Genomic DNA, 13,714 nt, shown 5'->3' on the forward strand with positions numbered 1-13,714 from the left:
ATTCGAATGTACCAGAGTTCCAAAAACTCCAATGTTTCAGTTATGCATAATAATAATAATGAAATGAAGACTTGAAACTGGTCAGTAAGGTTAAGAGCTAAGCTAGTTTGTGACTGATCATTATACCGTAAGGTGAAGTAGTACACTTTTGACATGGACAAAGGGGACAAGAATGTTGTGCTTTTCTTGTGCCCTTTGTCTATGTCAAAAGTGCGCTATTTTACCCTATGGTACATTGATTAGACAGCTCAGCCTTATCATCATGCAAAAAATATTCATGAAAATAATTTCGAATAGGATAAGAGGCACACACTTGACTTGAAATGGACGTTGAAACTCTGTTTGAAATCGTGTAAGAATTTGGGCTACATCATCATTTAATAAATTGTACCACTAATCAAGCCATATAGTGAATATGAAGGCAGCTACAAGGAATTATACCCTCCATCTTGACACTGCTTTGCCTCTTCAACTTGTCAAACCACCAGCCATTGCTGGCAACTGCAGGGCACTCGACGGGCGAGGCTCCATTGAGTGCCCCTTCGGGCGAGAGAGACCAAACATATAGAGTGGTTAGGACCTACTCCGCCACACTACCAGCAGTTCTTATTCTTTTCTTTTGAATGGCTACACTTTGCAAAGGCAGGCGGACAAACAAAGAGTGTTTGAGAACAGTTGGTGTTAACTCGTACAATGTAGTTGTCTCCTGAGGAGTGACGCTACAGCTGCACAAGCATGGATCTTGCAGGTGTTGAATGGATAGCGAGAGCCCTACACTTATTGCAGCTGAGCTGACACAGTGTTGAAGCGTTACAGGTCACCACTTACTAGATTCGTGGCGCATAACTCTGCTAGGACAATCAGCGGTGTCAGGGAAAAGCAAAGTTGGCGATAAGCACTGTCAAGCACCCCCGGTCAACATAAAGCACATTGGAAAACGAACACATGACGCTTGCCCCCAATTGGAGGTTCAGTGACTACTGTTACAAGCAAATCAGTTATTCCAGGACCAGCAGTAGTCACCCATACGTTGTATTATAGACTCCTGCACCCAAGCTCCATAAACATTTTCGAAAATTCCATATGTTTAGGCAGCAGACTTCTTTTAGTAACTTCACCGTTGTCTACCTAGCACAGATATTCCAAGATATCAGCTGATAGCCACGCGACAAATACGAAGCTGCACACTGTCGTAATCACCTTGCACACAGGCTACAGCAACTTTGAAATATTTGTCTCTGTAGATTGCCCCAAACTATTCTTACTTTAGGTACAAGCAGTTTATTACCAGCATGACAAATAAAATAAGCGTTAATAGTGACTAATTCCATTCAGGTAACAGAGTTTCTTCGGCTGACTTGGCGAAGGAGCTTTATTGGGCCTCTTACAAACAAGTGGTGGCAACTTTAATGCCTTAATATATGTTTCTCTGATAATAATCAAGTTGAATTGAAAATGCCCCATTGCAATGTATAATTAATGCCAGCATCTTTAGTTGAGCTACATTTTTGACATCATTGATCGCTTCAAAACACCCTCCAAAATTTTTAAAAATTAGCACAAAAGCATGGTGGTGCACCATGTTTCAGTAAAAGCTTGCTAATTCGAATTGAAAGTAAGATTGTTCAAATTAGCGAGCAGGCACTAGAATGAACAGACATCGTGCCACGGCGAGAATCCAGAGAGGGAACCTTTGGACTCATTCCCGCTGATTAGGTGATAGTGCACATGTGTGGCAGGTCATTTCATAAATTAAGTTCATGCTCTAATAGTGAACATAATTTATTGATTAGTGAGGGATACACCACAAACAAGCAGAGACGCATATACGTGAGCATTGGCCCTTAGTGCCAAAATATGTGAAGCTATTTGTGTTCCAAAATACATTTATTTATATAGCAGAGCTAATTCAATCAAGATGTTATGTCTTTCTTTTTTAGTTTATTTAGAACAATTGTGAAATTTGTCCAAAAAATATGGCTAAAGGCAAACATGGCTGCACTAGGCCGTTCCACCCATACCGCAGTAGCAGCAGACAAACTACATTTACAACCATAAAATCAAACATAAAAGTCGATTACTACACTTTTTATACAGATGAAAGTAATGGGGCATTTGGAGGATCACTCTATGCCGATTTCTGCAAACGTGGACGAAAGCCAGGGGGCTCCAGTTTGAATTACCCGTTGTTGATAACATTGTGTTCAAATTATTTGAAATTTTCTCTCATTAAAATACATAAGGCTGAGCCGAGACCAATGCGCTGATTTTAGTCAAGTTTGAATGAATGAGCTTTTACTGTACTGTGTGCCAGGTCAACCTTCACATAGAATGCTGGGAGAACTAGATGCGGCATCAGGCACAGTCCTCTGCTGAACTTTGTTTACAGATGCCGGCTGGGCACCTGTTTCACAATGTCCCTTAAAAAAAACACTATTTGAATGGTTGTGTATTTCTCGCAATGTTCATATTAAAATACCACTGGTGTAAGCAGCCAGCACCACCTAGAAACCAGCCCAAGAACACAGCAAGAGAGGTGAATGACGACAGCCTTCGTCATGGACCCTGTAAATTCGCCTGTCATTGATGCCTGCTATACTCGTAGAGCGGGTGAGCTTTAGCATTGAGCCTGAGCAGCCACTAAATTCATCATACCCAGAGTTCACAAGGTATCACCGATTCAGGCACTTCTGCTTACTTTAAAACCATAGTCAAATGTGTGCGAGATTACATCCACCAGTAACGAATGGTATGAGATTCCCGTGTATAATAATAAAAGCTCAACATACAGTCTGAATATTTTTAAATAGAAAAACCAATGCAAATTTTCACATTGTGATTATTATTGGCATTTCAGGAACATGGCCAGATGACTAAAGTATGTGCCACTTCTATATGAAAATTGCGTGTTCAAGGATGGTTACAAAATTTAAAAGGAAGATATGGGCATTCTCCTTGCACCATCATCTGTCCAACATCTGAAAGCTGCAAAGATGAACACACTGTCATGTAAACAGGGCCATGTGCAACAAGTTTGTTTGGCTGTGGTAGAGAGGACAAAAAACATTTTAGTTCGCATGCACCAAGAACAGAAACGATAAGATCAGCTCCACCAGTTTAAGTAGGTTCCTAGGAGCCTGCGTGTCAGCATTCAGTCTATTTTACTCGATCATAATTGCTTATTCCTTTGCTCTATTTTTGTGTGCATTTACCTGTCACGCAATCATAATCTAAATAGATTGTAATACTTTGGTGTTCTAGCACTATCAAAAAGGAAGAAGTAGGCAGGTAATTAGTGAGGGCAGGACTATAGCTTGTCCACGGTTCCCTGCTCAAGAAACAAAAATGGACTAGTTAGTACCTTGCATGTGTTAGTGGCAATAACCTTTAAAAAGGCCATCCTTGCAGCTTTTGCTGTGACAATCTGCTGCGTGTTCCACGGAGGCGTCGCGATTTTTCGTTACAGGGGAGCGGAGCTCTTTCAGCAGAAAGTTCTGCAAAGTGCATATGTGCCAAGCAGCTCTCAGCATAGCTTCGCACACAGTAAGGGTGGGAAAGGAAAGCGAGAGTGAAGAGTGATGTTAAAAAGAGTGGAAGGCATAAAGCATAGCATAGTCCATTATAGCATTTGGGGCAAAAAGTTATGGAGTCGCCCCCTAACGAATGCACCGCGTTTGTGTACTCGGTAGGACGTCCACACATTCTTCATAAATTTGGCTATCCGTGCTTAATAAAAACACTGCGCAGAAGTCCTGATGGTCATTTCTGTGAATAATTTCAAACGAAAGGAGTTTTTACAGTCAAAATATTAATCTTGGATGAAAAAAAAAATCAGAAAGTTGTTTACAGAAATTGTACAAAGTGTGCACATTGCACGTAATTGATGCTAGAGAATAATATTCCTGAACAAGCTTATTTTGTAAAATGCCGGCAATCCCTAAAAAGTACGCTCTTACACTGGTTTGCCTCAATTAAGGGATGTCGTGGTGCAGTATAAATATGCATCTATAAATGTATACACACATAGCTGTTTTTGCTTAGATATTGTCGAAGTTTTTTGGAAATCCATTTTTGGTTACAGTGGAGAAACAACGAAAATGTAAGACAGTAGGGACAGAAACGAGCGCTGTAAGTGTAAGCGATCGTTTGTACTCTTTTTGTCCTCATCGTTTTTGCACTGTAATTACAAATACATTCGTACCAACTAGCCGAACCTTCAATACTATTGCAATCATCATCATCATCAGCCTGACTACGTCCCCTGCAGGACAAAGGCCTCTCCCATGTTCCGCCAGTTAACCCGGTCCTGTGCTTGCGGCTGCCAATTTATACCCGCAAGCTTCTTAATCTCATCTGCTCACCTAACCTTCTGTGTCCCCCTAACTCGCTTGCCTTCTCTGGGAATCCAGTTAGTTACACTTAATGACCAGCGGTTATCCTGTCTACGCGCAACATGCCCGGCCCATGTCCACTTCCTCTTCTTTATTTCAACTATGATATCCTTAACCCCCGTTTGTCCCCTAATCCACTCTGCTTTCTTCTTGTCTCTTAAGGTTACACCTACAATTTTCCTTTCTATTGCTCGCTGCGTCGTCCTCAATTTAAGCTGAACCCTCTTTGTAAGTCTCCAGGTTTCTGCTTCGTAGCTAAGTACCGGCAAGATACAGCTGTTATATACCTTTCTTTTGAGGGATAGTGGCAATCTACCTGTCATAATTTGAGAGTGCTTGCCGAATGTGCTCCACCCCATTCTTATTCTTCTAGTTACTTCAATCTCGTGGTTTGGCTCTGCGTTTATTACCTGCCCTAAGTAGACATAGTCTTTTACAACTTGAAGTGCACTATTACCTATCTCAAAGCGCTGCTGTTTTCCGAGGTTGTTGTACATTACTTTCGTTTTCTGCAGATTCATTTTAAGACCCACCTTTCTGCTCTCCTTGTCTAACTCCGTAATCATGAGTTGCAATTCGTCCCCCGAGTTACTTAGCAATGCAATGTCATCGGCAAAGCGCAGGTTACTAAGGTACTCTCCATTAACTCTTATCCCTAAGTGTTCCCATTCTAGGCTTTTGAAAACCTCCTGTAAGCATGCGGTAAATAGCATTGGGGAGATTGTGTCCCCCTGCCTTACACCCTTCTTGATTAATATTCTGTTGCTTTCTTTATGAAGCACTATGGCAGCAGTTGATCCCCTGTAGATTTCTTCCAGAATGTTTATATATACTTTATCTACGCCCTGATTCTGCAATAACTATTGCAATATACTTGTTTAAATAATTTCCCTGAAAAATTTAAAGAAATAGGCGCCTTCTTGTACCCGATTTTAGCAAGATTCTCTTTCAGATGTAAATATATACAGCTTCATAGAAAGCAAATAAGGTTGGGATGGGTAAGCAACGTGAATTTGGGAGTGAATATCCATGTATAATTTTGGGGCCGATATGGAAGTAGGCAACATATGGGCCAGCTTATGCTAGAAAAGCATGAGTAGTCAGCCAGCGGGCTCTGACACGCGTGTCATTGAGCGCTTTCTGCTTCGAACTGAACATCCCAACCCCACACAGATGCAGAAATTGTGGGCTCGGTGGCTGTACGGTCTAACTCACTTCTGTTCATAATGCAGGATTTCGTTTACGCTATCTCCTGCGTGCTGGTCCCTGTTCTTCTGGGCCCAGCATCAGCTGTCAACAAGATCAACCCTTTCCCGGCAAGCCTTGTCATCGTGGACGACCAGGGCCTCCTCCCTGCGTTGGACACCGCAGTTTCTACAGCGCTGGAACCTGCAAACTGGATGCTCGAAAGGGAAATGAAGGCCACACCGTCATCCACTTCATCGGGCGCACTGTGTATGAATCGTCCCTTCCGGCCCGGCCCACTCTGTGGGCTTGGTGGCTGTGCTGCGACACGGTCAGACCCACTTCTGTTCGTCATGCAGGTCAGTAACCAATATTGCCTTTTAGCTAAAAAATCTAGCAATCGATGCCCTATTCAGCTACCGAGCCCGCATTACTGTGTTTGTATCGTGTCTGATTGTAAGAATACTATTTTTTCACTGCTGCTGGTGTTATCTGGTGACATCGAAATTAACCTTGGACCCCCAACCCTAGAAGACATTCTTAATGAACTTAAATGCTTATCTTCCAGTCAAGCCCAGCTTATTGGTGACATGCAGAGCCTAAAATGCCAGCTGTCTAACACCGATAAAGCAATATCCGTGCTAGGTAAAAGAATCGACAACTTAAAATCGCACTGCCATCAGGTTGAAACACTACAAATGGAATTAGACATGATAACAACCATCACCTCCCAAACTGCTAGCCAGGTCTCGGTACTAAAGGCTTGACTGGACGATGCTCAGAACCGTTCCCGAAAGAACAACTTGCTGTTTTACCGAATAGCCGACGTCACGCCATCCGAGAACTATGTACAGTCTGAGCAGCTAGTCACTGCGTTCTGCAGGGACCACTTCAAAATATCTATTGAATCAAAAGAAATTGAGCATGCCCACCATCTTGGTCGCCACTCTCCAGACCGGTGTCAGCCCATAATAGTGAAATTCACCTCTTTCAAAACCAAGGAAACTATCCTTGGTAACCGCCCTAAACTTAAAAATACTGATTTTAGCGTTGGGGAAAATTTCTCGCCACTAGTCCGGAACGCACGAAAGCACCTTCTCGTCTTTGCTAAAGAAAAATCGGGTCCTTTCTTTCTACGGTACAAAACATTGTTTATGGGCTCTAATCTCTACATCTCGACAATACTACCGGAACTATCGAAGAAAAATCGTATTAAACCCCCTTCTCACCCTTGGTCGTCAAATCGTTCTAATCTTGGTCTCAAAGTCAATCTCGGTTTTCCGGTTATATTCACGAACATTCGCAGTTTTCTTTTCAAACGCGACCATGTGTCGAACCTTGCATCTTCATCCAGTAGCAGTTTGCTTATACTAACCAAAACATGGTGGACAGCTGACGTCACCGACAGCGAAGTTTTGGCCGACTTGCCGAACTTTATTCTCTTTAGAAAGGATCGTCCCGGCACACATGGCGGGGACGTTCTTATTGCCATAAACAAACAACTCTCATGCTCTGCTATCAAAATAGCCTCTGACCTCAAAATCCTATGGTTGATCTGTCGTTCCGCACCTCAGCCGCACTCTTAGGTGTTTGTTACAGGCCCTCTAAAAGTAGTCCAGGATTCTCTCACAAACTTAACAGTATTTTAACCAAACTGTCGATCAAATACCCAAATGCTCGCGTCCTTCTCTTTGGATACTTTAACTTTCCAAACATCGATTGGACAAACCTAACCTCGTCCGCACCCAATGCAACAGAAGCTAATGAATTTCTTGACGTCTGCCTAAATTTTAATCTTACTCAGCTGATGTCCCAACCTACACGAGTCACTTCCGATACCACCAATATTTTTCACATAATCTTAACAACGGACATGGGCAGCCTGTCTTCCATAACATATCTAAATGAACTAAGCGATCACAAAGTCATTCACGCTAATTTTAACTTTGTTCCTGAAATACGTCAAGCTTGCAGTAAAACAATTCGGCTATATGACAAGGGGAACTATGAGGCCATCATTCGTGAACTTGATGCTTTTCTTCTGTCGTTCCAGGACGGGTTTTGGGATCGACCTATTAATGAAAACTGGTCACTCTTCAAAACAAACTGAACCAGTTAGCTTCCGTCCTTCCATCCCACCCGCCAAAAACCCTGGCTTACAAAATCATTAAAAACACTTGAAAACAAGAAGAAAATCCTTTTTTGTGCCGCGATGACTAGAAACATTGCTTGCGCATGAGAAAAGTACAACATTACAGTAAAAGCATATTTAAGAGAAGTGCGCAACGCAGAGTATTCATTCTTTCACAGTGAACTGCCTAAAATCCTTGCTGATATAACTTACCAAACAATTTTGGCAAGTTATAAACCCGCATGACACCCCCCCTGTTATCCTTACTAATCAGTCTGGTCAAGAAGCAAGTAGTTTTGAAAGTGTGAATATGTTTAATGAAGCCTTTCGTTCGGTCTTTACAAACGAACCTAACCCTACTGATACGGAACTGTTCTCTGTTAGTCTGCCTGAAATGCCGCCCATAAACACAAGCTTCTCTGGTATCGTTTCTTTAATAGATAAAATGAAATTGTCATCTACTGGTACAAATGAAATAAATACCAAGCTCTTAAAAAACACAAAGCACATATCTGCCGAATTTTCGCTCTTGCTGTTCTCCCAATCCCTGTCCACAGGAATTCTGCCTAACGACTGGAAGTGTGGGAAGGTCATTCCAGTTCGCAAATCAGGTGACAGAGATTGTCCGCTAAATTACCGCCCCATATCATTAACCAGTGTGTTGTGCAAACTCATGGAACATATTATATACTTTCAAATCATGCAGTTCCTTAACTCCAACCGCTTTTTTAATCGCTCACAGCATGTATTTTGAAAAAGCCTTTCATGCGAAACCCAATTAGCCCTTTTTCTTTATGACCTGCATACTAACCTCGATACTAACCTACAAACACATGCTATCTTTCTTGACTTCACCAAAGGGTTTGACTAAGTACCTCACAAGTGCCTACTAATGAAGCTTTTTCAACTGAATCTACCACACAACGTTCTAAACTGGATTGCCCGATTTCTGACTAACCGCTCCCAATTTGTTTCCCTTAACAATGTCCAGTCTAACTCACTTCCTGTAACGTCCTGCGTACCGCAGGGATCTGTCCTCGGTTTGCTATTATTCCTATTATATATCAACGACTTGCCTAACGATTTACCATGCAGCATTCGCTTGTTCGTTGATGACTGTGTTACCTACAGAAAAATTAATAACACTTCTGACCAAATTGCCCTACAGAATGACCTCAATAATGTTTTAGACTGGGGTAACCGCTGGATTATGACCCTTAATCCTAAAGAATGTAAATTAGTTTCCTTTCACCGCCGCAAAAACCCGCTCCTATTTTCCTATGAAATCACTAACATACCTGTCGAAACAAGTGACTCCTATAAATACCTTGGCGTAACACTAACCCCTGATCTTGCCTGGCGCTGCATATTACTAATATCATTTTATCGGCTAACCGGTCATTAGGATTTTTAAAACGCCATCTGAATCACTCACCCTATCATGTAAGACTTTTGGCTTGCAGATCACTAATATAACTCAAACTTGAGTACGCATCACCCATTTGGAGCCCTCACCTAGTTTACTTAATAAACGTCATCGAATCAGTGCTAAATCGTGCTGCGTGTTTCATTCATTCTTCCTTTTCACAAGATATCAGTGTGTCATCCCTTAAATATGAATCTGGGCTTAACACCCTTTCGTCTCGCCGCAGAATCGCTACACTATCACTTTACCACAAGCTTTATCATAGTTCTTTTAGCCAACCTCCTGACATCGCTCCTGCCATGCGCATTTCCCCCGTACGGGCCATCCACTTCAAGTCTCCGGACTCTGTTCTGGCACCACTACCTTTTCTGCATCTTTTTTTTTTTTTTTTTGCCGCGCAGCTGCAGAACAGAATGGCCTTTCCCGTGACATCATTTATATCACTTGTCTATCACATTTTGTTCAAAGTGTATCTATGTACCTGTCTCGTTAATAAATTGTGGCGTTAGTTACATCTCTGTGCAACCCACCCCTTATGTAACACCCTTTTGAGGGGTCTTTAACGTAATAAAGTGAAGTGAAGTCCTCACGGAAGCAGTGACTGCAACCACGTGTTGTAGCCACAGGTCGATAAAAAAAATTCGAGCCCACTCACAGCTTGACCTGAGCCTGGGTGAGCCAACTCATGAGTCTGTTAGTGTAAAACGAGCTTTTCAGTTATGGTGTCAATGCTCTCTACCACCAAATCTCTTATATTTTGGTCTTGCACAATTATATACGAGTTAACAATGATTTAAACATGTGACTCACAATATATATATATTTATCAAGAGCTCCCAGTGAAACAGTTTGTGGTGGGAGGTCATGGCACCTTTCTTCTAACTCGCGTGTCTGATCAATAAACATTGAGGTGGCACATGAATGCTAGTGGGTAATGCGTGTGGATATACTTGGAGTCCTAAGCAGACATAATGCTGAAGTTCAGTTGATAGAACCATAGGCCGATGATAAAACGTGGAGCTCACTCAGACTCGGCAATACTTTTCTCAACAAGACTCACTCGGACTTATACTCACCTAAATATTACTCAGCTGGTCTGTCTAGGCAAGTTGACTCTTGGGTGAGTTTGTCAACTTACGGTTGTAGACAGTGTTAAGTTTCACCATCCAGCCTTCACTCATATGCTTGCCACACAGCCTTCTTTCGAAATAGAGATTTGCCGGCAAACACAAGACGGAGAGCGATCTCTTGTCTAGAAGCAGTCTTTTATGGAAACGAGGTTCATTGCTCTCTTTCATGACAATAAAAGAGTAGCCGGAAAACCAGTGGGCGTCACCAGTTATAAACTTATGAATAAATTAGCAAATGTTTATTATTCTTTTGCCTAGGCTTATAAAAAATATCTTGTAGAAGGTGTAAAGAACCATTTAAATGCTATTTCCTTGTGAACTCTCTAAGCAGGTCGAATGCATCGGGTATATTACATGACGATGCAGAGCATCACATGCACGGTCTCAAGAAATGTGGCACTGCACCAGTAACCAACGCCGGTAACCAAAGAGACCTGCATGCATGCAAAAAGCAACAGCTACAATTGTTTTAGAGGGAACAGATTTTATAGACTGAGTTATGTAATTTTGTCTTGCCTGGTTCTGTTTGTCAAAGCTATTCCCATGCTTTTGGTAGCACGTTTACAAAAAAAAAAAAAAACACTAAATAGAGGTTCTTGGTGCTGTGTGTCGGTGAAACATTGCCTCCTCATTAAAAATTCTTTCTTTAAGCTCTGTAAAAGATAGCTTATGTAAAAGAGTTTTGTGTGCTCATGTTATGTCTTTTCTACGTCGATGGTGGTACCAGCTTTTCCAGTGGTAGGTTTCATGCTCACAATTGCAGTTAAAAAGTATGTGAACTGTGATCACACCGGTATTTAGGGGTAACATTGAAGATTGGTTGTTATATACTCAGCGACAACTTATCTTAATGTTGGAGCACAGGCTATGGAGGCTGGGGCTTCTGCACATTTGTGTTGCTCTGTAAGTTAGGCAGTTTTCAGATGAAGAAAAATTGTAGATGCCTAAAACACCAAAATAGGAACAAAGAAGCACAGGGTGTGCATAGGGTGTTCTTCGTTCTTGTGGTGTTTTAAGCATCTAGAATTTTCCCTCATAATTATGTACCAACTAGACTAGCAACAAGTACTTCTAAGTTTTCGGATGACTTTGGTTTTGCTCACTCGCGTCGTTAAAACCTATGGCAGTGGTCACCAGGCTACATGAAGGGATGACACAAGTGCCAAGTGTCGTCTCTTTGTGTGCGCGTTCGTTCTGTAACCTGGTGTGCGCTGCCATACACTGTAATTTGTTACCAACTAGCCTGCAAGTACATCTTACGCATCATTAACATATCTTCAAAATTATTCGCATGAAAATGTGAATGGGGCAAATATTTCGATGGTTCATTCTACATTTCAGTGCTACATATCACAAGTATATATATATATATATATTTTAGAAGTAAAAAGCGCGTTTACAGCTGCACACTGACCTACTACTTCATGGACGGCATGTTTGCTTTGAAAAATGGGTGTGCTAAAGAAATGGGGCTAAAAAAAGGGGGGGGGAGGCATTCTTGCAAAGTGAACAATAACAGCATTTTACTTATTACTTCCAGTAAAGGAAGTGCTGCTTCAATTGCTTTAAACTGCTTCAAAATAGAATTGCTGCTCCATGCTGCTTCAAGCAGTAATTTTTGTTAGTACTAAGTGCTCCAAACCTGCTCTGAAATGACACTGAGAAAACAAGAATGACAAACTTCTACTGTTTGAAAGAAACTAAAACAAATCTGTGTAATATCATTCCAGTGGGCTACTAGTGTGCAGTATTATCAAGTCTGATCTCATTTGTGTGGCGAGAATTGGCATATTAAGCATATAGCTCATTTGGCTGTTTTCTTTTTCTCAGCTGGACATGTAGGCTAGTGTGGTGATATGTTAAAATGAGCACGATCGCTTTCATCTCATACTTATAATCTAGTTCTTTTTTGGCAGCAGTTATATGGTATTGTGGTTACTTCTAAAGAGTTGCGCTCAGCTTTTTCTGGTTCGATTTGATTTCTGCCACAGATACTATTAATATAAATTGTAGCTCATTTCACAGCTTATTTTTGACAATCTGCCATTGTTTGCTTCATGAAATTTACATTTGTTGTTATCTGTTGAATATATTTCATAAGAGATATTAACATTTGTGAGATGCTTCAACAACACTCTGAACTCCTAGTAATGTATGGTAAAATGTCTACTCCTAAAACATCAATAGCTGCTCTAAGCTAGCATTATTTTCTGCTCCGAAAATGCTTATGGCTGTTCCAAAGCAGTACTTTTCTTTTTCCAAAGTATGCTCCAGAAAGTGAAAAAGCGCTTCCATCACTGTACTTCCTGCAAATGTTTAAATCTCATAATAATTAAAACATAATTTAATTACAGCAAAGCAAATAAGAAAATTATCAGTAAACTTAGCACTAATTTTTTTTTGCGTGGTAGCAGGCATGCGCTTCATTTCTGTAGCTTCCACAATGCTGTCAAGTCACTGAGTACAGATGTGTTACACAGTAGCTACAGATAGCACCTAGAGAGCATGACGCTGCACCTTCAGAAGTGCTTGGAACTTTTTAAAGCATTGTTGAGCTTGGAGGCATAAGAGCACATTAACCCTTTGCGTGACTGCGGACTGCAGAACTCACATGTCCCACTTTTCTGTCAGCAAAAAAATTTTCTCCCACATCACCCGTTGCAATTAGCACAATGTTAAATCACTCATATCATACTCATGTCTTCGTAATCTTGAGAAAAAATTCTTTTACCATGCTTTCAAAGGGTAGATGTAGTGTTACAGTGGTGTTAGATTTCGGTTAGTTTTCTATGACGGCTTCTGGATTTTTCTCTTCCTGCAAAAATAAGGGCACATTAACCCTTTGTGCAACTGTGGAACTCATACGTCCCACTTCTTCATCTGCAGAAAACCTATGAATAAAAATGCTGGATGAGTTCCTCTTTGTCTGGTTTTTGAGAAAGGCAATGTTAGCTTCCAGTCATCGTGAATTTTTGTAAAGTTGCATAATAACTTTACTGATAAATGGATCGGAATTATCTCCTGCGAAACTGTCCCGCTAATTTCTCAGCGCGATTGCAGATATTGATGCTTCAAAATTTTTTCTTGATATCGTATGCCTCTTGAAAAGTAGGCATATGTTCAGGGGCATCTGTACTCAACAATCCCAACACCATAAGCAAAGACAGCCAAATGAACAAAAAAAAGTGGTTGATGTATTCAGTGAACTAAAAGTAAGCCTTACAGAAACAGACCAGAGGGCTTTAAGGCAAGGTTAATAAGAGGCACAACTGTAGGTGTTGTTCTGTTGAAATGACCACACAACTTTCCTTTTCACAACTTGAGAAGTGATACTCTTTGCCACTTGCTTTGGCCTTTTCATCCCAAAAAATACCCATTGACACAATTGCGAGATGGTGCCCTCATGAGACAGTGTTTTCCCTCATTTTGAAAACACTCTCATGTGTCACTG

The sequence above is a fragment of the Rhipicephalus microplus genome, chromosome 4, assembly GCF_043290135.1.
Source record: "Rhipicephalus microplus isolate Deutch F79 chromosome 4, USDA_Rmic, whole genome shotgun sequence".
Classification (NCBI taxonomy): Eukaryota; Metazoa; Arthropoda; class Arachnida; order Ixodida; family Ixodidae; genus Rhipicephalus; species Rhipicephalus microplus.